General features: G+C 36.5%; 1 long non-coding RNA gene and 1 other non-coding gene across 2 annotated transcripts; both read right to left on the reverse strand.

The window, feature by feature from the left end:
- Positions 1 to 6,365: 6,365 nt before the first annotated feature.
- Positions 6,366 to 6,472, reverse strand: LOC125356980. The gene has a single exon (XR_007212013.1). It is a non-coding gene; the product is annotated as a U6 spliceosomal RNA (small nuclear RNA).
- Positions 6,473 to 10,268: 3,796 nt separating this feature from the next.
- LOC125356850 lies at positions 10,269 to 17,779 on the reverse strand. Its single transcript, XR_007211967.1, has 3 exons — positions 17,670 to 17,779; positions 16,953 to 16,982; positions 10,269 to 10,279 (listed from the first exon to the last, which is right to left on the reverse strand). It is a non-coding gene; the product is annotated as an uncharacterized LOC125356850 (long non-coding RNA).
- Positions 17,780 to 23,786: the final 6,007 nt, after the last annotated feature.

Raw genomic sequence — 23,786 nt, forward strand, 5'->3', positions numbered from 1 at the left:
AAGTGGAGTTTCTGCAGGCTTATTGATTTTTTTGTTTGAAATACCATTTGAAAGACTTCTCTCAAGTTTGAGAGAGAGAACATTTTTAAGCAAGGCTGGGGCAAAGACATGTTTATGGCTGACATTGTGTCATTTCTCTGTTTATGATACCTGTTTGGGGAATAGGTTTATACCTTGTTTAATGCTGGCATTTACCAAGGAAAGATGCCACTTGGATAGGCTGATTTATTATTTTTTTTTGCACCATTGTATTTTGAAAGACTTTCAGGTAACAAGAAGCCTTTCGAATTAAAGCCATGATTTTAAGATTAATAACAGTAATTACAGGGCTCTGTTACAGTAGAAAAAGCTGGAACTTGCCTGTGAGATTGAATATGAAAGCATCCAGGTCCAAGGGAATAATAAAACTTGTTCTTTCTGCAAGGACATCCGGGAACACCAAGACACTTTCTCCCTAGAAAATACACAGGGGTGATTAAGATTGAAGTATTTCTGAAGTTAAAGTGATTCTCTGTAACCTGGCTCTGAAGATCAATTCAAATCATCATCATTTTAGCTTGATATTATTTTGTATTTTTATGATGACACTACTCACCTGGGGAAATTAGGATTGTTTTGACCCTTTCTTTCTTGCTAAAGATTTCGATGTTTTCTGATTTAAAATGTTCTCTATGGGGCTGGGAGTATAGCTCAAGTATTCAGCACCTGCCCAGCAAGAATGAAACTATCAAGTCAAATCCAAAGACTAAAAAAAACAAAAACAAAAACAAAAAAACAGTATTCTCAGCCAGGAACTGCTCATGCCTATAACCCTAGCTACTCAGGAGTCTGAAAATGGCTGCTCAAACCAGCCCAGGCAGGAAAGTCCATAACACCCTTATCTCCAATTACCCTCTAGAAAAGTGGAAGTGGAGCTGTGGTTCAAAGTGGTAGCTAGCCTCGAGCAAAAGTGCTCAAGGACAATCCACAATCCCCAAGTTACAATTCCAGGACCAACATACAACAATCAAAACAAAACAGTACTCTAGAATCTACAACTAACCGATCTACAATCGGGTTATTCAGAGCAGCCAGAGTTAGGCAGTGACTAGGCAGTCCCACCTACAATACTAATGATTTTTCCCAGTTAACTTAGCTTTTTATAAGAGTTCCTTTGGGAGGAGGTGTACAAGTATGAAGAACAAATGAGAATGGAAATTAGCAGGAAATTGAGCCATAATTGAATGGAGATGCAAAGACATTTAAAAATACTGGGAAAAACTAAGGAATATTGGAAGAACTCAGGGTAGAAATTATGTAAGGGGAAAAGAAAGAATGAGAAGAAAAAAGAAACTGATGGAAAGTCATGAGAAGGCTCTAGTCTGCAACTGTATTATTCAAATTAGTCAGTCCTTCAGGTGTTTGAAGACCTTGCTAATTGTTTCCTAGCTGCCATACTATAAGCTGGCCCATCCAGCTTCATCTTGTATCAGATCTTTCATCTGTCCCAGTATACCATGTCCTCCTACAAAACACAAGTTTAAATATTGTTTGGTGGGTTTAGGTAATATCTGTCAGGCAATATATGCCCGCTATAGTAACTCCCATTTAAACACTTGAAGGGAAGGAAAATATTATTTTATATGGGTAGGATCCTGGTGAAGATCTTACTTCAAACAACTTCATATTTTATAGGTCATCCTATCATCTACTTACTTTTGGGCTAGGTGTTATTCTCTGAGGACAGGGAAGTAGTATCTTGAGGTAGAAAACGAACAGAGGAGCTCTTTACTTAAAGAACAGGTTAAAAGCACTTCTAGCAGCATAATTGGGATATCCAAGAGATCATTATTCTCTTTTCTGCTCTTACATCACAGACACATTTTTTTTCATCAGATGTGTTTTGACTTTGGAAATAATCGATGAAACAGATATTCCGAGGTTTGGAATGGTCAGAACACTGTATTCATAGTAAGAGAGATAATACAGTTTAATTTCCCCAATCAATAATGTAATCTAATCCTGTCTTTTCTATCACTTTTATTCCAGTTCAGTCTAGAGTGTTAGGAAGAAAAATCCACAATTGGAGGACTTGAGAGTATTTGCCATGCTCTAATATTAGCTTTGGTACTGTTGCATGCCACTCAGTTTGGGCTTCAATTTTCTAACAGAACAAATTTCACAAATGCATCTTAGAAACCTCCATAAAGGGAAAAGATGTATGATTAATTTTTCTATTATTATGGGCTGATGAAATATTCTTAACACTTAAGAATAAGTATTTCTAGAGGTGTATTTACTTCCAAACAGTTTTATTAACTACTTATGATGATGATCAATGTTACTTCTGAATTATAAATGTGAGTGCTCCATAAACTAGAAATTTCCTCCTAGGAAACAAAGTTACAACCAATTGAAAGTTTGTCTACTTAGTATAAAATGCCATGCATCTTCCTAATGTGCTTGTATAGGTCCGAATTATCTGATCACCTGAAGGAGCTCATTTGGTGGAATATTTATCTCATAAAACTATTGAAAATAACCTCCAATGAAAAATAAATTTAGGAAGATATTTGATGAGTATTTCCATTGAAACTTTGATTTCTCTGTTTGATGGGCATGAATGCCATCATTCAGGCATGTGAGAGCTTTCATTAGATGAAATACTCATACCTTTTATGTGCTCACCACTCACAAACTCAAAGAACAGGTATATACTTCAAAAAAATAGTTAGTGAAGCAAATCATGCCTTTTGGAATTAAATATTCTTTGTCATAAGAACAGGCCCCAAGACCAGTGGAATAGAACTTAACCCAGACATGATCCCACAGACCTATGGCCACCTAATCTTTGATAAGGGAGCCAAAATCATCAGATGAAAGAAAGACAGTCTCCTCAACAAATGGTGATGGCAGAATTGGCTGTAAACATATAGAAAACTGGAGTTAGATCATTATATATCACCCTGCACCAGAATGAATTCCAAATGGATTAAAGACCCAGAGGTAAGAGCAGATACACTGATAATATTACAGAAGGGATAGCGGATATGCCAGGGCTCCTTGGCATAGGTTGAAACTTCCCAAATAAAGATCCCAAAACACATAAATCTCAGGAAGGCTAAATAAATGGGATTGCATTAAACTCCAGAGTTTCTGCACAGCAGAGGATATAGCTAGCAAGATAAGTAGAAAGGCTACTGATTGGAAGATCTTTACTAGCTTTACCACATTTAAGGTCCTTATATAAAAAAATATACATGATGCTCAATTTTCTGTGTACTATAGAGGTGTGAGCCACCAGTGCCTGGTGCTCAAACATTTTTTTAAGTTCTATGAGTTAAAAGTTTGTTCAATCATATCTGATCTGATGGTAAATGTTTTTCTCAGGAAAGTCCATGACCTAAACTGTTGCTTGAGAAGATTAATCTGGCAGCTGTGCATGTGTTGTACTAGAAAAAGGGAAAGTAGTAGGTGACTACTTGCAAAGAATCTTGAACCAGGACTGTGGACATCCTGTCATTTTAGTTTATTTTATTCAAAGCATGGATTTTATCCAAAGTCTGCCTTCTGTCTTCTGCCTCCTGATGAGGCAAGTATTTTTATTAGGGGACTTGGAAGGTGGATGGGTCATTGTTTATTTCCTGGCTTTCAAAAAGGTTCAGCCCTGAATTTACTACACATCTGGTAGTGTGGATGAAGAGGGTATTAACAAAGGGTAACATAGCTGATGTTACTTTACTCTCTTGGCAAAATAACAAAGATTTGATAAGGTTTAGCATGACTCATAAATATATTAATATGGACTGTGGGGAGGATTGAGAGGAACAACATCCAAACAAGGTCTCAGTCTCTGTATGAGTGCATTTCCTTTTGTAAAATGCTATGAAAATTACATATTCCTTCCTTTTAGTCATTTTCAGTTGAATGCCTTATCATGCACTACAATTAATCCTTAGTATTCATAACAATAAATTTCTATTTATGTTCAAGCTTTAAAATGGCAGCGAGGTTTCAAGTTCATGTGAGGTTGAACATAGTTTGGGATGTATTCCAATAAAGCACTCTGAGCATAGCCTATGTAAATTGTAAAGCAGTTGCAAAGTAGGAGTCAGGCTGACTTCACATTCATAGTTACCTAGGAAAACAAAGACCTTATGCAGAGATATGTGGTTTCTCTTACGGGTTATTTAGTTAATAGTGTAGGACTCTTCTTAGGCTCAAGACCTGTGAAAGAGTCTAAGAACTTACACCTTAGACAAAATGGTCAAAGAAGGATCCTCTTTCTAGCCTCATATCAGATAGACATGACTTGTAAGAAGCATCAGCGTGTTTGAATTCTCCTTTCAAATAAAGACAAGTTACAAACTTTTGCTAACTGATTTTAGTATACTGCCACTATAATCATAGGTTTGGAACCAACCAAAGTGCTTTTCAGTGAGTGAATGGATAAAAAATTATGTATTCAGTTACCAAAAGAATAAAATCCTATTACTTGTAACAACATAGATGGATGATTATTATATGTGAAGTGAAATAAGCCAGATATATAAAGGCAAATATTGTTATGTCCTCACTTATTTGCAGAAATTAAAATTCCAATCTCACAAAAACATAAAAGGAACTAGTTAAAGAGTTTAGATAAGGGCCAATAGTACCCAGTGAGATGACTAGATTATTTCTGTTTTTCGATAGCCCAGGAGGATAACGATTGTGTACCAAAGGCTATGGTATATTTCAAAATGTCAATGAAAATCCTGGAAATTTCCAACCCATAGAAATAATCTTTACCTTGGTTTCAACATTATACATTAGATACATGTATCAAATTTCAAACTGCAGAGATGTCCAACAACAGATGAATGGATGAAGATCTGGTATATCTATGAATGTATATATGGCACATACATATATAGACATACATACATATACATATATATACATATATACATACATATATAGTATATGTATATGTGCCCACTATAAGATATTACACAGCCTTACAGAAAAATGAAAGTAGATCATTTGCATGAGAATGAGTGCAAATGGAAGACTTCATACTGAGTGAAACAAGACAAGCTCAAAAGACAATGTATCATATTTTTTTCCTCATATATAAGGTAAACCTAAAAGACAAACAAATTCATGGACATATACATATGTGTGTATATATATATGTATGTGTATATATGTATATGTATATATACATATACATACATATATATACACATACACATACACATAAATATTCCTTTGGTAGAAGGAGAATGAGAGGAGAAGGGAAAATAGAAAAGAAAGAAGGTGGGGCTGGGGATATGGCCTAGTGGCAAGAGTGCTTGCTTCGTATACATGAAGTCCTGGGTTCGATTCCCCAGCACCACGTATATAGAAAATGGCCGGAAGTGGCGCTGTGGCTCAAGTGGCAGAGTGCTAGCCTTGAGCAAAAGGAAGCCAGGGACAGTGCTCAGGCCCTGAGTCCAAGGCCCTGGACTGACCAAAAAAAGAAAAGAAAGAAGGTGAATAATTTTGTAATATATTGTACATATGTATCAAAACAGACTATGAACCTCAGTGAAAGCTGTTTATTGATAAAGATGGGTACTGGGAAAGAGAAATAGGCTCAGAGGGGTTACTAACAGAAAGGGGCTAGGCTAACAAGGAGGATGAAAGAAGTTGGATATTGTTGAAACAGAGTGTTGGCCTTTATTTGTCATAGCTAGAATCTGGAACCAACCCAGATGCCCCTCAGTAGAAGAATGGATCAGGAAAATGTGGTACATATATACAATGGAATTTTTCCTCTATCAGAAATAATGACATTGCTCCATCTGTAAGGAAATGGAAGGACCTGGAAAAAGTTATACTAAGTGAAGTGAGCCAGGCCCAAAGAAACATGAACTCTATGGTCTCCCTTATAGGGAATAATTTGCACAGGTTTACGCAAGTCACAACAGAGGATCACAGGAGCCCAATGGCCTTTATGAAAATAGAACAATGAGATCTGATAAGATTGTTTTAGGAAGTTGGGTAGAGTGATAAAGAGGTGAGGTTGATTAGATTATGTTGTAAATAGGTGTGGAAATGAAACAATGAAGTCCTCTCATTCCTTGTATAATGAAATGAACTAATAAAAATTAAGTTAACAAATCAAACTGTATTCTATAAGGCCTACACATATTAAGTCACAATAAGAAGCTAGTTTGTTTTAAAGAAGATAATATGTTTCTTTATACAGTCATTGCTTCCAGAAATTTCTAACTGAATTCCACATCAGCTACTCAAAGTTCAGCTCCTCTGAGCTGTTACCTGATAGAAAGGAGATGTTTCTCACTTATCTTCAAATCTCATAAAGTAGAGTCATATTTTTGGTATTATAACTTTTTAAAAAAAATATGGAACACTTCACGAATTTGCGTATCATCCTTGCGCAGGGGCCGTGCTAATCTTCTCTGTATCGTTCCAATTTTAGTGTATGTGCTGCCGAAGCGAGCACTGGTATTATAGCTTTTTCATTATTAACACTGAAGCCTAGAAAATGAATCAAAAATGATTATCCTATTTCTCCTTAGCCATCCTTTTTTAGCTTTTTTAGCACTTACTCTTGTTCCAGGAATTTAGCACAGCTCCATGTCTCAGCAGAACAGTTGTTCAAGGAACACTGACAAGTAGTTATGGCTTAGCTGTAATCACATCAAGTATTTGTATTTAATACTTCAAAATACAGAGGAGCAGTAAAGGCCATGACCTGGTCAATAATCACACACACACACACACACACACACACACACACACACACACACACACACACACGTAGAATTTAAATGAACACCACCATACAGGCCAACAGGAATCCCTTTCTGATTTCCAAATCTTAGGTCACAGATTAACTCTTTTTTTTTTTTTTCATTTCTTTATTGTCAAAGTGATGAACAGAGAGGGGTTACAGTTTCATACATAGGGAGGAAGTAACAAGTTGGATAAGAAATGTACTCACAGATGAACTCTTTTCTCTTACCTTTTGCTTTTTCCTCTGGTTTGTTTAGAAGTCACTGTATTGGATTTCATTATTGTCCTATTTAATGCTATAATCCCAAAGAGCCACTTGAGATACCTGTTCTCTGTGGCCTCATAGTCCCTGGAACATTCATTCCTTTGGCATTATGCTTCATCACCCACCACCTTTTCTTGATTAGATTCATTCATGGAGATGTCATTTATCTGAGATGGTTCAAGATAATCCTGCATTAATTTTTTTTTCTAAGGTAAAGAGACATACACTGATGTGGGGTACTCTAGCTAACATCTGCAATCCTAGAAAATCATCAGAATGAGTTTAGGAAGATTGCAATTTCACAACACCCTAGACAAAAAATTCACAGGACTCCATTTCAACCACTAGCTGGCTAGTGCACACCTTTCATCCTAGCTATTATGGGAAGCATGATTAATAAAAAAGAGCCTTGTGGTATGTGCAAATCCAGGCTGAAAACTATAACCGATTATAAAAAATACCCAAAGCAAAAATGGCTGGGACTTTGGCTCAAGTAGTATAGAACCTGCCTAGCAAGAAGGAGGGCTTGAATTTGAACTAGCAAAAAATAAATAAAAAGCAAATATAAATAATAACTGAGTAACTCACACTTGTCTTTTTCAAACAATTTAGTCTTTTATACTTGTCAGTATTCCCTGGTTCCAAAAAAGTAGTTTCCACAACTATTGTTTTTTCATTAAGCACTTTTGCAGCATTAAAAATATCCCACTGAACCCAAGATCATTTCTAATTGAGCTACTAGTTGTGGTATTGATATATATGTCTTTGCTACATCAACATGTAATATTTGGGGCATGTAGTCTCATGCTTTACAATAATCATATACTCTTTCAGTTTACTTGAATTGTTCATTGTTCATGTATGTACAGGAGTCAGCTTTGAACAGTCTTTCTCCAAGGTATTTCACAATGATATTCTACTCAATTTGATTTCTACTAATATAGGTGTCTTGCCTATCAGACTTCAAATGCCATTAGATTTCTTGAGCCCTCATTTTTTCTTCCTTCAACACTCACCAATTATTGGGAAATGTAATATTTAGGATGAACACAGAGAGAAAACACACACCTTCTGCATTCAAGTAGTATGATAAAGTCAGCAAGTAATCAAGAACCTTGTAAGGTCATTTGCAGTATACAGGAATTAAAGACAGGGAATTGTAGTGAGTCTGAGGAGAAGACAGTTTGTTTACTGCTGGGGGTGAAGAATGAAAGCCTTCACCACAAAACAGAATGTTGAATATTGACTGAAAAGTTATGATGGAGGGATGTGACATACCTCAATTGAAGAGCAAATCAAACATGGTTGTTCTTGAAATTACTGAGTCAGTTGTGTAAAAGATAGATTAGATTGTAAAGAAAACACACAACTCACTCAAAATTGCAGAGTAAATTTGGAAATGCTATGGAATTTTGCTGCACCAATTCTTCTTTAATGTTACTATTGAAGGATGAAATATCATATATTTTAAAGTATTATATTTGATATAAAAACTTAGAAGAACTTCAAGAAGTAATTGTAATATCTATAAGTATTTCCTTCATAGAGAAGAGGAAATTACTGAAGGTAATTGAGAAAGTCACTTGTATTGATGAAACATGTTAATGGATTTCTCTGTCAGGGACATTAGAATACAATGTCATAACAGGAACAATTTGTGGAAAGGATAATAGTTTATACAAATACAATTTCATAAAAACTAATGGTCAAAGTATAAATCAGAAAGAACATTTAAATAATAGATTGGGAGAATCAGTTGAGTGAAAATATGAAATATGAGTACATTTAGAAATTAAGCACTTAAATATTTTTATTTATGAATTGAGACTCCTAGGTGTGATGTGATGAACTCTATTCCCAAACAGTAACCTCATCTACCAAAAAACCCCCAAAAAACAACCCACCATTTTTAGTTTGTAGTACCAGGATTTGAAATCTCAGGACTTTATGCTTGCTAGGTAGGTGCTCACTTGGGCCCTGACTCCAGCTCTGTATGGCTCTAGAAATTTTTGAGATAAATGACACCCACCAGCCACTACACTCAGCTATCAAATGAGAAGGGTGGTCTGTGAAATTTCTGGCGAGGTTAGTCCTGTTGCCACAGTCCTCCCAATCTCTGCCCGAGTAGCTGAGATTTCCCTTGGGAGCCCCTGGCCTTCTGCTTGAAATGAGAAAGGGTTATCTTGAAACTGTGCTGGGAAATAGGGAAAGATACTTTCCTCATAGAACCTATTTGAAGAATTTCTTATTGAATATAATATTAGTGTGACTATTGAGAAAATACTAAGTACTAAGATTTAGAAGAAGCAAAGCCTTACTGTAATGTGCTTCTCTTTAGAAGTAGAGATGGAAAGGAGACAAAAGCAGAACCCAAGAGGGCAGATTGCCGCATAGCACTTGAACTTGTCTGTGTGGAAGCAGCTGAGCAGGAACTTCAGTGAGCCAGCATGCTGGAAGGGGCTGGCCAAGCCAGGTTTCCCATGACTGTAACGGAAGCAGAGGTCCATCAATGTGTCGGAAAACAGCCCAAGAACAGATGGGCAGCACACTGCCAAAATGTTTTCCTGAAATGGAGCAATGGCTAAAATGAAAGTTTGATTCTGATATTTAGCCTCTGGCACAACTTATTTTTTTTTCTTCATGAAATCAAAAAAGAAACTACACAGGAAAAATTCCTATCTCATGTGACCAAAGACCACCATCTCTCCTAACTTCTGTTAGGGTTCCAGTCACTGAACTATTGTTCATTTAAATTTCTATCGGCTGTGAAAACAAGTGTTCTCAAGAAACCAAATAAAAATGGCAGAAGGAAATAGAAGAAAACAGCAACTTTATTTACTCTAGTAATACTTGTCCTAGGTCAGGATGATTGTGATGATGATGATGATAGAGACAGCCAGAGAGAGAGAGAGAGAGAGAGAGAGAGAGAGAGAGAGAGAGAGAGAGAGAGAGAGAGAGAGAATGAGTGAGAGAGAGAATCAAAATAAAATAATAATAAAATGTAAGAGATGTTCTAAATGGTAGAATGCTTTCTCTCCAAGAAAGAAATGGCAGAAATGTATATTAAATAATTATGTAATACATGTATAAGACTTTAAATTATTAAAATAAATTGGATATCTGTGATATAAAAATAACAAAGAATCAATAATGTTTAGTCACAATTAAATACTGTCCATTCAAAAATGGCTTGTGACAAGTAGAAAAGGAGCTGGCTACCTGAAAGTCTGGAGAGACTTCTGAGTCTTGCTTCAACAATGTCTTAGGGATATTTTTGTCTTCTCTCCTCCAGACTTTGCTTTCTTTATTTAGATACAAATTTTCTTGAAAAAGTGCTTTTCAGTATAAATGCAGAGAAAAAAATATTTTTCTAATGATTTTAATATGAGCACTCTTTTGTGGAATCCAAATTTTTGTTTAGGTTACCTGCACATAATATACGTGGGAGGGACATTTGTATCTCCATTGCATCCAGCTCTGAGTGTGGGATTGGGTTCAAACTCATCCACAACACAGGGAATGAAAATCAGGCCATGATTATTCTTTGTGGCAAAAGTAGGCAGGTAAAGAAAGAAGGAAACATGCCAGATATATGGTAATATGCAGCCTCCACTGTATCCCATGCTTAGGTAGTTTAGAGACAACATGTCCTTGTTTACATAAAACACAGCACAAAATGAACCCATTTAGTACAGTAGAACTATGTGGCATGTCCTTAAAAAGACAATATCAATTTCTGTATAGCTCCATGTGCTGTATCTTTGAATTCTAAGAATTTTTCATTTTCCCATATCTAAAATAGATGAGAAATACAAAACAACTGCATGTAAAAAAAAAAAAAACACCCTGCATTTGGAAGGAGATAAAGAGTTGGGCAGTTTGGTGATCTGTAACGCATACCTTATCCTGAGAGCAATACTCATGGTCACTTTTGGGGATGAATCAAAGACTATTGTCTGGATCAGAGTCAGCTCTCAGGGAAAATCTTCAGCATCTATTTACTCCACATTCATGTAAGATGGGACATAAGAGACTTACTCATTTAAAAAAAAGTCTGCAATATTTGATAGTCCACTTCTTTTTGTGTCCGTTTGGCAGCTAGAGGATTGAGAAATCAATAGTCACTTTGAGCTAAGCCTGGACTTATCTCAAAATGCAATTACCTTAATTGCCAGAGACTTTGTAGAGATGATTAAGAGGGCCATCTGGCTTCCATCATCACGGAAATCTCTCATTTTCATTGCCCTTAATGAGCCCATTTTGGTAACTGCATCTTCTTATACCAGCCTGGCTTAGGTAGCACAGGAGATACTGAGCTTCTAGAAAGGTGATCCTGACACGGATACCCTTCACAAGTGTGTTTTTTCCACTTTAGTAAATAGATATTCCTCTCTGTCTTCTTACACGGGTGCACTCTCTGGAAGCATGCTACGTGGCCCTGCAGGAGTGCTACCTCTAGAGCCTCTTGCTCCCTTCCTCCATCCTCTGCCACAGCAGTCTGGAGGCTAATACGGCACTGGTCATCGTCCTTGTGAATCCTCTCGCGCACAGACAGCAGCACCCATTCTCAGAGCTCTTATCTGGATGTTAAATTCATATCAGAAAAGAATATCTTACCTCCACAATCCCTCACATCACCAACTTCATGCCTTTGCTTCTCAAATCCATTATTCTTGGCCTCCAGATCCATACATTGTCTTCTGGCTCCCACCTGAAAATGTTGACTCACTCCCGCAGTTTCTTTCTTTCTTTCTTTCTTTCTTTCTTTCTTTCTTTCTTTCTTTCTTTCTTTCTTTCTTTCTTTCTTTCTTTCTTTCTTTCTTTCTTTCTGTCTTTCTTTCTGTCTGTCTTTCTGTCTGTCTTTCTGTCTTCTTTCTGTCTGTCTTTCTGTCTGTCTTTCTGTCTTTCTTTCTGTCTTTCTTTCTGTCTTTCTGTCTTTCTTTCTGTCTTTCTGTCTTTCTTTCTTTCTTTCTTTTTGGCCAGTCCTGGGCTTTGGACTCAGGGCCTGAGCACTGTCCCTGGCTTCTTTTTGCTCAAGGCTAGCACCCTGCCACTTGAGCCACAGCGCCACTTCTGGCCATTTTCTATATATGTGGTGCTGGGGAATTGAACCCAGGGCTTCATGTATTCCAGGCGAGCACTCTTGCCACTAGGCCATATTCCCAGCCCCCCGCAGGTTTTTAAGGATAGAGTCTCATCTGTATAGGTGATAGGCTCAGAGTTTCTCTAAGGAAGTGATGTTAACAAACAGGTTTACTAGTAGGGAAGTCCAGTAGGGAGTGAAGAATCATCCTGAGGGATATGTCTCTGATATCTCTCTAGTCCTAGGAAGGATGGAGTGATTGATACCTGGCATTGGTGCTCCCCAAATCTGTGCTTAAATGAATCAATCCAGTACACTTAGCCTTAGTCTCTGGCCTTCACTGCCAACCAACCACTGTTTTGACTGAGTATATACAGCATTCCATGTTGACAATTGCACTATCAGTGGTGTTTTATTGTCTTTATAACTTAGTGAAAAGATTCTTTTTTTTCTTTTTGTGGTCTACTGTTTTATTTATTTATTTATATGTTTATTTTAATTTTGGAAGACAGGATGGATAACTGGATCTAGATGCAAACCATCTCTCAAGTTTTCGATTCTCTCTTCTGCATGGTGGGTTCCTGCTGGGCAAGGTCTCAATGTTCTGAGAGCAGGTGTGGTATCAGATTTTCCCTGATTCCCCTCTCCAGTGTGGACTTGCGTGCTGTGCCCTCCTTTCCTAATCCTCAGGGCCACACAGCAGCTGGTACGGCAGACTGTTCCTGCTGTTTTCTGGTTCACTTTTTCCCCCTATTTTTTAACTGTCCTGTTATCTCTTCATCAATCGTAAGTGCTGCAATTCTCTTTACTCCTTGGAATTAGTCTCTACTTTGGAACTTTGAGTCTTGTCTCTCAGAGCCACACATAGGGATCTTCTAGCCTACCATCTCACCCTACAACTTCCTTTTGGATTTTACTTATTTTTGTTAATGTGCAGTGGCCATAAACATAAACCCAACCATTTTGCAGTGGACAAATCAGTAGCCATTAGTACAAGGCAACTATCCCTCCTACGTAATTCTAAAACCTGTCCATCACTCCAAAATCAAATCCCATGTAGCCATTGAATGGTTATTGATTGCTTTTCCTATGCCTGGTAACCACAGTTTTGCTTCTTGTTTCTAAGGATTCACTTATTTGTATATTTTATATAAATGAAATCGTAGAACTTGCGATGTTCAGTATCTAGTTTCTATCACTTAACATTTTGAGATGTACTAGTGATTTTTATTATGTGATAATATTTTTAACATTGTAGCATTGTAGTAGTTCATTTTTTATTATGAGTGAATAATACTTCATTGCACAATATGCCACATCTGTGTTTAATCCATTGAAAAATATGGTTGTGTATATCTTGTTCATATATTGATGCTGTACCTTTTCTCAATTGTTTATGTGTAAACTTAGGTGTAACATTTCTGAGTTATTCTCTTTTACTTTCTGAAGAAGCAAAAACTGTTTTTCAGCAGTGGAATTATTTTATATGCCCAGTTAGTATTTGCTTTTACCAAAGTCAGTAGAAAACTTTTAAAGATGTCTTCATAGAGACATTTATTTTTTTTCTCACATTAAAGTGCAGAGATAATTAATTATCTATGTTGTGTACATCTTGGGGTGGCTGGGGAGGACAGAAAGTGGGAGAAAAATGAGGGAGGGGGTAACAAGTTTGGCTAGAAATGTGCTCACTACCTTATGTATGTAACTGTAACTCCTCTGTATATCACTTTGATAATAAAATTAAATTTAAGGGCCAGGAATGTGGCTTAGTGGTAGAGTGCTTGCCTAGCACGATTCCTCAGTACCACATAAACAGAGAAGGCCAGGAGAGGTGCTATGGCTCAAAAGGTAGACTGCTAGACTTGAACAAAAGGAGCTCAGGGAGAGTGCCCAGGCCCTGAGTTCAAGTCCCAGGACTGCAGAGTTAAAATAGTTGACATAAAGATAGTATGGCCTCAAATATTTAGTGAAAACTTGATAAGTTCTAAGTATTTTTATAACCTGTCATTTTGGCTTTTTCCTTATAATCCCAGATGCTTGGCTACTCATGATATTCTACTCCTGAGCCTCAAAATGAGCAGATCATGCCCTTTTCTGTACAATAATATTCTTTGATGAATTGCTATTAGATTCATTCTTCTGAATTATTCCTATTTCCATAACAACTAGCTATAGAGGAGGACTGGAAAGACAATCCTTATCCCAGTTATCTTTGAATCTATCTGCTATTGAGGTTGCCCAGGAAAAAGAGTAAAGAATGAACAAGGCATGCTTAGTGTGCAGCAAGCTCCAGCACTGAAGCAGCTCCCCAAAAGCACTTGGCACACATGCCCCCAAACTGCCACATATTCCCTGAGAATCATATCCTGTGGAAAGGTAAGGCAATGCTCCCTGCAAAGAATATAAGAACAAATTTAGGTCCTTCTTTCTTTTCTCCAGTATCTAACAACAATTAGAGAAAGGTAGATCTGTAATAAACCTCTATCTTTCCTGATAAACTGAGTGATTTCTGAGTTCACTAGGCCTCATTTTCTGGTTAATTTAGAAGTCTGATTAAAGTTTTACCTCTCATAATTGAGATCAATGTAGCATAATCTCTAGTTCTAATTAGATTTCCAAGGTTTTGCATTTGGAGAGGGACTCAAATTCAGGGAATTTCTGTTTCAATGGCATAATTTTATTTTCTGGATAGGAAAGACTTTAAATGCTGTTTGTATTTCTTCCTATGAAGAAATAGATACAGGAGAAATAAGAAAGAGGAAAAGTTCACATTTGTTTTAATTTAAATGTATTTTCCATGTGGGTACAAATTCAGTGTCAAAGGACAATGTGTTCATACTTGTGTAAGGCATCAGAAATTGTCAGGCACAATGGTGTATGCCTATAATCCCAGCTATAAGGGAGTTGTAGGTAGGAGGACTTGAGCCTGATGCTAGCTCTAAGCAAGAAGTGCAAGACTTATCTCAAAAATAAAAGCAATGGAAAGACTAAAGAGGCAAGGTGGTTGAGGGCCTGCCTAGTAAGTTTGAGACCCTAAGTTCAAACCTTACCTAAGTTCAAACATTAGCACTTCCATTTAAAAAAAAAAAGCCAACCCCCCCCCAAAAAAACCCCAAAAAGAACTAAATGATGTATTAAAGAGGCCATTTGTAGCACTTTATTTTCCATTTTACTTCTAACTAGGGTTTATATTCAGTACTTCCTTGCACTTAAAAAAATACCTTTAAGTAGTTGTACAAAAGGGCTTCAATCCCCCATGTCAGTTTGAGTACAGGGTTTTGGTCAGTGTCATCCCTTTCATAATTTTCCCATTTTCCACATCTCTCCCTATCCCACCTATACCCTCAATTTACTTAGTTCCATTTTCACATATGAACACTGAATTTTATGACTGCATTCACCCATACTTCCTCTATCCATTTGTTCCCCTCTTAACTTCACTCGCCCCCTGAGAACACATAGTTCAGATTTGGGGTATCCATTTTGTTAAACTTTAAGTTAGTTATGCAAAGGAATTACACCATTTGGATACTCTCCTGTATAGTTTATATTTTAGCTAATATATTTGTGCATATATGCATGTAGCTCTGTAAATGTTTCCTATATATTTCTCATTTATATCTTACCCAATTGAGTGAAAACTTGTTTCTTTTGTCTTTCTGAGCTTGACTTACTCCATTTAATGTAATTTTTCTATCCATTTTCTTACATTGACATAATATCATAGATTCCAGTGTGTGTGTGTGTGTGTGTGTGTGTGTGTGTGCGTGTGTGACAACTTCTTGATCTATTTGTCATTTGAAGGTTATCTAGTCTGTTTCCATATCTTAGCTATGGTGAATGAACATGGGTGTGGAAATGTTTTTATTTCTGTATCCTGTCTTATAATCTTTTGTATAAATGCCTAAGAGTGGTAATGCTGGATCATAAGGTAGTTCTATATTTAAGTTTTTGAGGAATCTCCAAACTGCCTTCCACACTGGTTGTACTAGTTTACATTCCCAGAAAAAGCTATTAGGGTTTTGTTCCCTCACATTCATACTTGGATTTGTTGTTTATATTCTTGATGATGGTCATTCTTACACTTTCTAGACAGGCATTGTGCCATTGAACCACCTCCAGCCCTTTAGCAATGGTTATTTTGAGAAAGGATCTCATTCTGACCATATAAGTAAGTGGCTCTCCATGCAACCATTTTAGCTGGGATGGCAAACATTCATGCCTTACCACGCTTAGCTTCTTCCACTAGAATCTTATGAACCTTTTTTTAAAATTTGGGTTGGACTGGAACTATTACCTTCCCAATATCAGCTTTTGACATAAATCAGATGATAGAAGTGCACCACATTGCCTCACAATTGATGAGAAATCATTTAGCTGCGTAGGCCTGCTCTGGTTTTGAGTTGTGATCCTCCTCATTATACTGTCCCAAGTAGCTGGGATTACAGCGGTAATTTCCAGCACTGTGTTGATTTAAACATTTCTAATTTTCAAAGCATAAAACCCTCAGTGAGAACTTTTTTGTTTTGTGAATTTTCAACAACCTAGATATAAAATAAGATAGGAAAATAATGAGATGTTATGAATTCATAATATGCACTAGTTCCATTATTAGGTCAGGAAGAAACTAATAACTACACTCTGAGTAAATGTGATTAGTAGTATTCCTTTATACCAAATCCATTCTATTTATAAACTGTGCTCATCCATTACACTTACAGAACTCTGTTTCACTTCCTTTGTTTTTCAGTTTTTAATTTAAGTTATTTAATTATTTCTCTTATTTTTCCTGCTGGTATTGGGTCTTGGACACAGTGCTCTGTTCCTTAGCTTTTTCACTCAAGGCTGGTTCTCTACCACTTGAGCCACCTCCAGAGTTTTAGTGGTTAACTGGAAATGAAGTCTCAAGTACTTTTCTGTACAGGCTGTGTTTGAATCACAGTTATCAAATCTCAGCCTCCTGAGTAGTTAAGATTGCCGATGTGAGCCAGCAGAACTCAAACGTGGTTGTATAATTTTTGACAAATTCATGGGACACATGGTCACTTATATCCTAATGAAGATACAAAAGCACTCTGTCATGTCTCTCTCAAATTTTCTTGTGTTATATGTTCTTGCAGTCCTTCTTTGTGGTCTCAACAATAGACAGCCTTCTGAGTTTCCCTTATATATACTATGATGCACTTAACACTTACCCATGCTAATGTAATTATTCATAAGGCCTTACTTTTGTTGATAAACAATGTTAATTCCTATTGACATAAAATAATGCCATTTAATGTCATTCCAGGTATTTCCAATCCTTTCCATCTCTATATATAATGTCTAGAAACAGTAATATAAAATTTTCACATGGACTGTACTTTTGTTTATGTTGTTAGTAGTTTGATTGCTGGATTGTTTTGTAACTACATTATTAATTTTTGAGGGGGAGGGGAAATTGCCTAACAGCCATTTTCCTTTTCTTTGTGCCAGTCCTGGGGCTTGAACTCAGGGCCTGAGCACTGTCCCTGGCTTCTTTCTGCTCAAGGCTTAGCACTCTATCACTTGAACCACAGCACCACTTCTGGCTTTTTCTGTCTTTGTGGTACTGAGGGTTCAAACCCAATGAATCATGTATGCTAGGCAAGCATTCTACCACTAAGCTACATTCCCAGCCACTCCATTTTCCTTTCTTACTAGCAATTTATGAAAGTTCCAACTACTTTCTCTCTAGTGTTGGGTACTAGCAAGGTTTGGGTCCATTTCTTTCCTTTTCTGCCTTCCTTTCCCCTTCTCCTACTTCCCCTCTCAACCTGAACTCTCAAGGGCTCACTCAATTGGCTCCTGTACCACTTTGAAACATTCCAATCAATGTGTATGTTTAAATAATTCACTTATATTTTGTCCTTTTGTATAATTCTGGCCCCAGTGTACATTATTATGAACTTTAACTAGTTTTTCTGTCTCCCTATCTTTGAATTTTAATAGTATTTTTCTTGATGTCTTTCACAGAGTAAAACATTAAATTATGATTAATTCTGATGTGTCTACATAGAAATAGATCATAGTATGGCTCTAAGAATTTATTACTTGTGCAATATCACAAATATTTTCTGTAAGTTTATTTTCTGTGATGGTATAGTAGTATTCCATTGTACACCAAGTTGAATGATTGACTGAGATATTTTTAAATCTTCTATGACACATGGGTGGGTTGAAGTTTATTGTTTACATGTAGATGTGAATCATTGCAGTATCATTTCTTTACCAGTTTGTGATTTTTTATCAATTGAATTGTTTTTGCACCTCTTCCAAAACTTAATTAACCATAGTTGTCATGACTCTCTTATCTGTCTCATTGATCAATGCATTTTTGCTTTCATTCTTGTCCATAGACTCCCTTGATATCTGCAGTTTTGAGGTAACTATCAAAGGCATTTTTGTGAGTACTGAAGTGTTTTTCGTTAATTTTAGGGTATAGTTGCTATCACATTTTGTCTTTATATTTAATTTTATCACAACATTATTCAAATATCCATTTAGGATTTAGATTTGGGGTGCATTTAATTTATAGATAATTTTGTGGGATGCGATATTTTTATTAACATTTTATCTTCTGATCAAAGAAACCAGTGTATATTATGCTGCTTATTTTTTTTTCAATTTCTTTTGGTTTTTCATTTGAGAGGATCATTGCCTTGAATCAAAATCTAGGACTAAACTCTATTACTATAGGTACTGCTGTAGCTTCCTAATAACCCTTGCTCTTATGATATTCATACAGTAAAACTCTCCATTCTTTCCTATTATCTCATCCTTCTCATTCTCTCTAGGTGTTACTTGGTACTTTCTGGAAGGGTCTTTCTTGGTTTCCCAGCCAATGGCTAAGATGTGGATATGCCATATCCAAAGGTCATTTATTTATATATATCCAAATATTCAAAGAATATTTGTATGCAGATCCTAGGTATATTATTTTCTGTATTTCATAGATGGGGTTGTATGTCACCAATAGTGAATCTAGAATGAGAGATAAGAACTAGGTGAGCCTCTGAAAGCAACATTTCCTCATTGGCAGGCATGGCATTTATGGGTTTACTCCTCCAACTGCTATTCATAGGTTAAGGTTTTATGATGATCATAAGGGGCATCAAAATATTATGCAGGAAGTTTTCAATGTCATTGGAGTTTTAATTTTTAGGAAAAAGAAATGCTAGATATCTCATATTCCTTGTTTAAAAAGCCATTCATGGAAAGGATGAAAGGATAAAATTCCATTATGTATGATCATATAAGATGATGAAAAGCAAAATCAACTCCAAGATATGGATACAATTGGTTTCTCAGTGTTGTAATTTTTAATGTACTATGTGAAATTCTTCCTAAATTTTTTTGCCTTGTTCTTCAATATGGTTTAGTCCCCGTTGTCGCTGCATTTGATTTGGGTATCCTAGATATTGTGTATACATTTATGTGAATTAGGGAAGGGAAAGGGAACATCAAAATGGTGAGACAAAGGATGAAAGGTGAATTAATGCAACAATGATACTTACAAGAAAATATTTTGTGAACTAACTGTGCAACTTGAGGGGTGGGGAACTTGAGGGAGGGGGGAAGCTTGTAGAAAAATGAGGGAGGAGATAACAAGTGTGACAAGAAATGTACTCACTGCCTTATGTAACTGTAACACTTCTGTATGTCACCTTGACAATAAAATTAAATTTAAAAAATCATAGAATACAAAAAACTAAGGATTGCAAGTTTATAAAATAACTATATAACTTGAAATTTTGTCATCAATGTCTTTTCTATGTTACCATAAAGCCCTATGAAACTAGGTGTAAAAGAGATAGTAGCAGTAGTGACAACTACTATTAAAGCCCAGAATCTTTTAGCATGGTTAGAATTGGTTAGCATAGTAAGAGGAGATGGAAATGGTGTTTCAGATGGTGGTATAGTTCTTTATGTAGCTTAGTTGGCACTATAGGGATTTTGTTCTTCTCCTTAAGTTAGGGTGATATTTTTGAGCAGATTTATTTTTTGTTGGCCTTTAGTTAGAAGAGAGATAAACCGTGATTAATCTTAAAAGAAGTATATAAATAAAAGTAATAAATGCTAAAATCAGAACCACTCCAATGTCTTGGATATGAGAGAAAGTTGATTATATACCAGCTGAAGAATGAAATTTCATAAGGCTTCATTGAGTGTTGTATTATCTTCCTCTAAGAAGCTTTGTTTTCAGCCTTTAGCTTTGGTAAATTCAATTAATTTTCACAATAACCCCATAAAGGATGTGTAATATTTGCTTTTTATGGATAGAAAACTAAAGAAACAAAAAAACAGCCAACTTGCACATCTTCTATTTTTCCTAACTGATCATTTGACTCAAGTCTAAAAGTTTATAATAACCTAAATGTTATTTATTTATATTTTGTTTTTAGTATTCAAAGTGACCCAGGAGCTAGTTGCAGAATAAGCAGTCAAATTAGCATAACAAAACCAGCATGCAACTCCTAAAGGAGATACTTGGGCACAAAAATAAGCATTGTGCTCAGGCTAGAGTGCTCATGGGAGCAAGTGTGTATAAACACATAAGCAAAAGGGCACTATCTAAGCAATCAGTTTCTGCCATCACCTCTTGAGCATTTTATGCTGCCGGTGACAAAGAACTCTGCTTATGGATGGATAATAAGCAATCAGCAACATCAACAAATATGTGAACTACACAGGACAAAAAGATCATTTCTGTTCTTGACTTTGAGACTACTGGGCCCATGGATGGTTATGGAGGAGAGGACAGTGACTGAGGTTTAGCCCTGGTCTTGTTTTCCGTGACAATTGGAGTTTCTAGCTCCTCTCACTTTTGGAGGAGGTATAAATTTCCTCCTTTGAGCAAATTACACCTGCTAGTTCTGATGTGCGATGTTTATTTCCTTGTTATCTTCCAAGCAGAAATAAAATTCGGTGTAGGATTTTGCAGGATTTTTTCATTATGATACTTTCAGAATGTCTGGATTTCTAATTAACTTTCTATATGGACTATGACAATCATTTGGGCAAAGCAGGAACAGGTTTGTACTCCTTTCATATCTCTATCAGGAAGGGTACTCTACCCTTTCTGCCATTTCATGGTGTCTCAGACTTGAGAAGAAATTTGGTGTGAGCTTTTGTCTCTTCTGATTTCTGTGCCCTGAACAGGTAGAGTATTTTATCTGAGTTCAGGTGATGTCTGGTGGGTATAGACAACTCAGGTCTGTATCTCTCATCTTAGTGAGATTTGTTTTTTCCTGCACTCATCATGCTGAATGGGAAGTGTTGCTATTATCAAGGGGGACTGGGTGAAAGTTGGCTTTTTCTGGATCTCAACATTCAGATGGTGTCATTACAAATATAACATGCACAGAAGCTTAACAGCAGCTTGTCACAAACACAGTATTATCTTATTCCTCCCAACTCCTTTATTTCAATATTTTGACCAAATCAGTTTTTGTCAATTTTGAGATTTAATTTACCTGAAATTGATCTTCATCTTCACAATGATGGCATGCTCATTGTACTAAAAAATCAGTTTCTCATGAATGAAAATATTATTGCTAATGATGAGATCTTTGATCTTGTTAAATGTGGTATATTAACAACTGGTTGAGTTCTGGGTCCTGTGGAAATAAAAGCATGCTTCTTTTATGAATGAAAACCATATGCACTGAGAGCTTACTCACATAAAGAAATGAGTCATTTATGCCACAAAGATTGCCCAGTTTTACACCAAAAGGTCACTTAATGGCTTCACTTGAAAAATTGTATTGTCATTTTTTTTCCCAAATGAATACTGCCCTTACCCACCAGTAATTTTCTGGAATTTGATTTATGGAAAAATATTTGTATAACTGTAGGAAGTGGCTTCTAAAAGATCCTCTTGATAAAAGCTGTCAATTACATTCAGTATATCAAGAAAAGGGTATTATATATTTAAATATCTTTAATGCTCTGTGCTTAATCATAACAAAAATAACTAACGTGTAGGCTTGTACAATCTAGTAATCTACAGCTATTTCTTTTCAAAGTGGAGATCTTGTTTAATAAAAGTTGATTTAGTAATGGACCTTTGTTTACTGTGTATATTCCTGACTTGCCTAGAAAGAAACAAATTCTTGATAGACAATAGCTTTCTAGGTTTTAGCACATTCTTGGGGGACTTCAGTGAGCAGTCAGGTTGCAGCTAGTGGCAAAGGCAGAGAATACAGTAGTCTTGGGTGATGGTGGACATAGCACTGTCTCCTGAAGTAACTGCCCGTGAAATACTCACAGTAAAAGAGAGTATATGACCAATTAATTGTTAGAAAGTTACGTATTAAAATCTAAAATGACTGAAGTAATACAATATGACATAAGAAAATATCAATTGAAAAAAGTGCTTTGAAATAGAATGGAGGGAGGAAGAGTAAAGAATACAATCATCATATTCAATATATGTATGTATGTGAAAAGTGCGCTAGGTACATTGAGGGAATAGGTGGGGTTGGGAGAGAGGGGAGGGAATGTGAAGGTGCAACATTGATCAAGGTGAATTGTACTCACAAACTGACATACTGAATTAAAATTTCCTTTAAAAAGAAACTTCTTTCTTTCTGATAGAGGCATAAAATTCCATTGTGTATATGTACCACATTTTCCTGATCCATTCGTCTACTGAGGGGCATCTGGGTTGGTTCCAGATTCTCGCTATGACAAATTGTGCTGCGATGAACATTGTTGTGCTGGTGGCATTACTGTGATTTTGTTTGTGGGCTTTTGGATAGATACCCAAAAGTGGGGCTGCTGGGTCATAGGGGAGATCTATATTGAGCCTTCTGAGGAATCTCCATACTGCTTGCCAGAGTGGCTGAACCAGTTTACATTCCCACCAACAATGAAGTAGGGTTCCCTTTTGGCCACATCCCCTCCAACAATTGTTATTATTAGTTTTCTTGATATATGACATTCTTGCTGGGGTGAGATGGAATCTCAATGTTGTTTTGATTTGCATTTCCTTTATGGCCAGTGATGTAGAGCATTTTTTCATATGTCTCTTGGCCATTCTCATTTCCTCATCAGAGAAGTTTCTTTGTAGGTCTTTAGCCCACTTGATGAGGGGGCTATTGGTTCTTTGCGGTTTTGTTTTGGAAGAAGGTAATTTTTTAGTTCTGCATATATTTTAGAGATGAGGCCTTTGTCTGTTGAATGTCCGGTAAAGATCTTCTCCCAGTCTGTGGGCTTTCTGTTTATCTTGAGAGCTATGTCCTTTGCCGTGCAGAAGCTCTGCAGTTTGATGCAGTCCCATTTGTCCAACCTTTCTTTGATTTGTAGCCTTTCAGGGTCTTTGTTAAGGAAGTTCTGTCCTGTGCCAAGGAGCCCAAGTGTTTCTCCTACTCCTTCCTTTAGTGTTTTCAGGGTGCCTGTTTTGATTTCAAGGTCTTTAATCCATTTGGAATTGATTTTGGTGCAGGGTGATATATAAGGATCTAGTTTTAGTTTGTTGCATGTGTTGAGCCAGTTTTGCCAGCACCACTTGTTAAAGAGGCTATCTTTCTTCCATACTATTGTTTTAGCTCCTTTATCAAAGATTAAGTAGGCGTAGTTCTGTGGGTTCAATTCTGGGTCTTCAATTCTGTTCCATTGGTCTTCAGGCCTGTTCCGGTGCCAATACCAAGC

This window comes from Perognathus longimembris, chromosome 8, assembly GCF_023159225.1.
Source record: "Perognathus longimembris pacificus isolate PPM17 chromosome 8, ASM2315922v1, whole genome shotgun sequence".
Classification (NCBI taxonomy): Eukaryota; Metazoa; Chordata; class Mammalia; order Rodentia; family Heteromyidae; genus Perognathus; species Perognathus longimembris.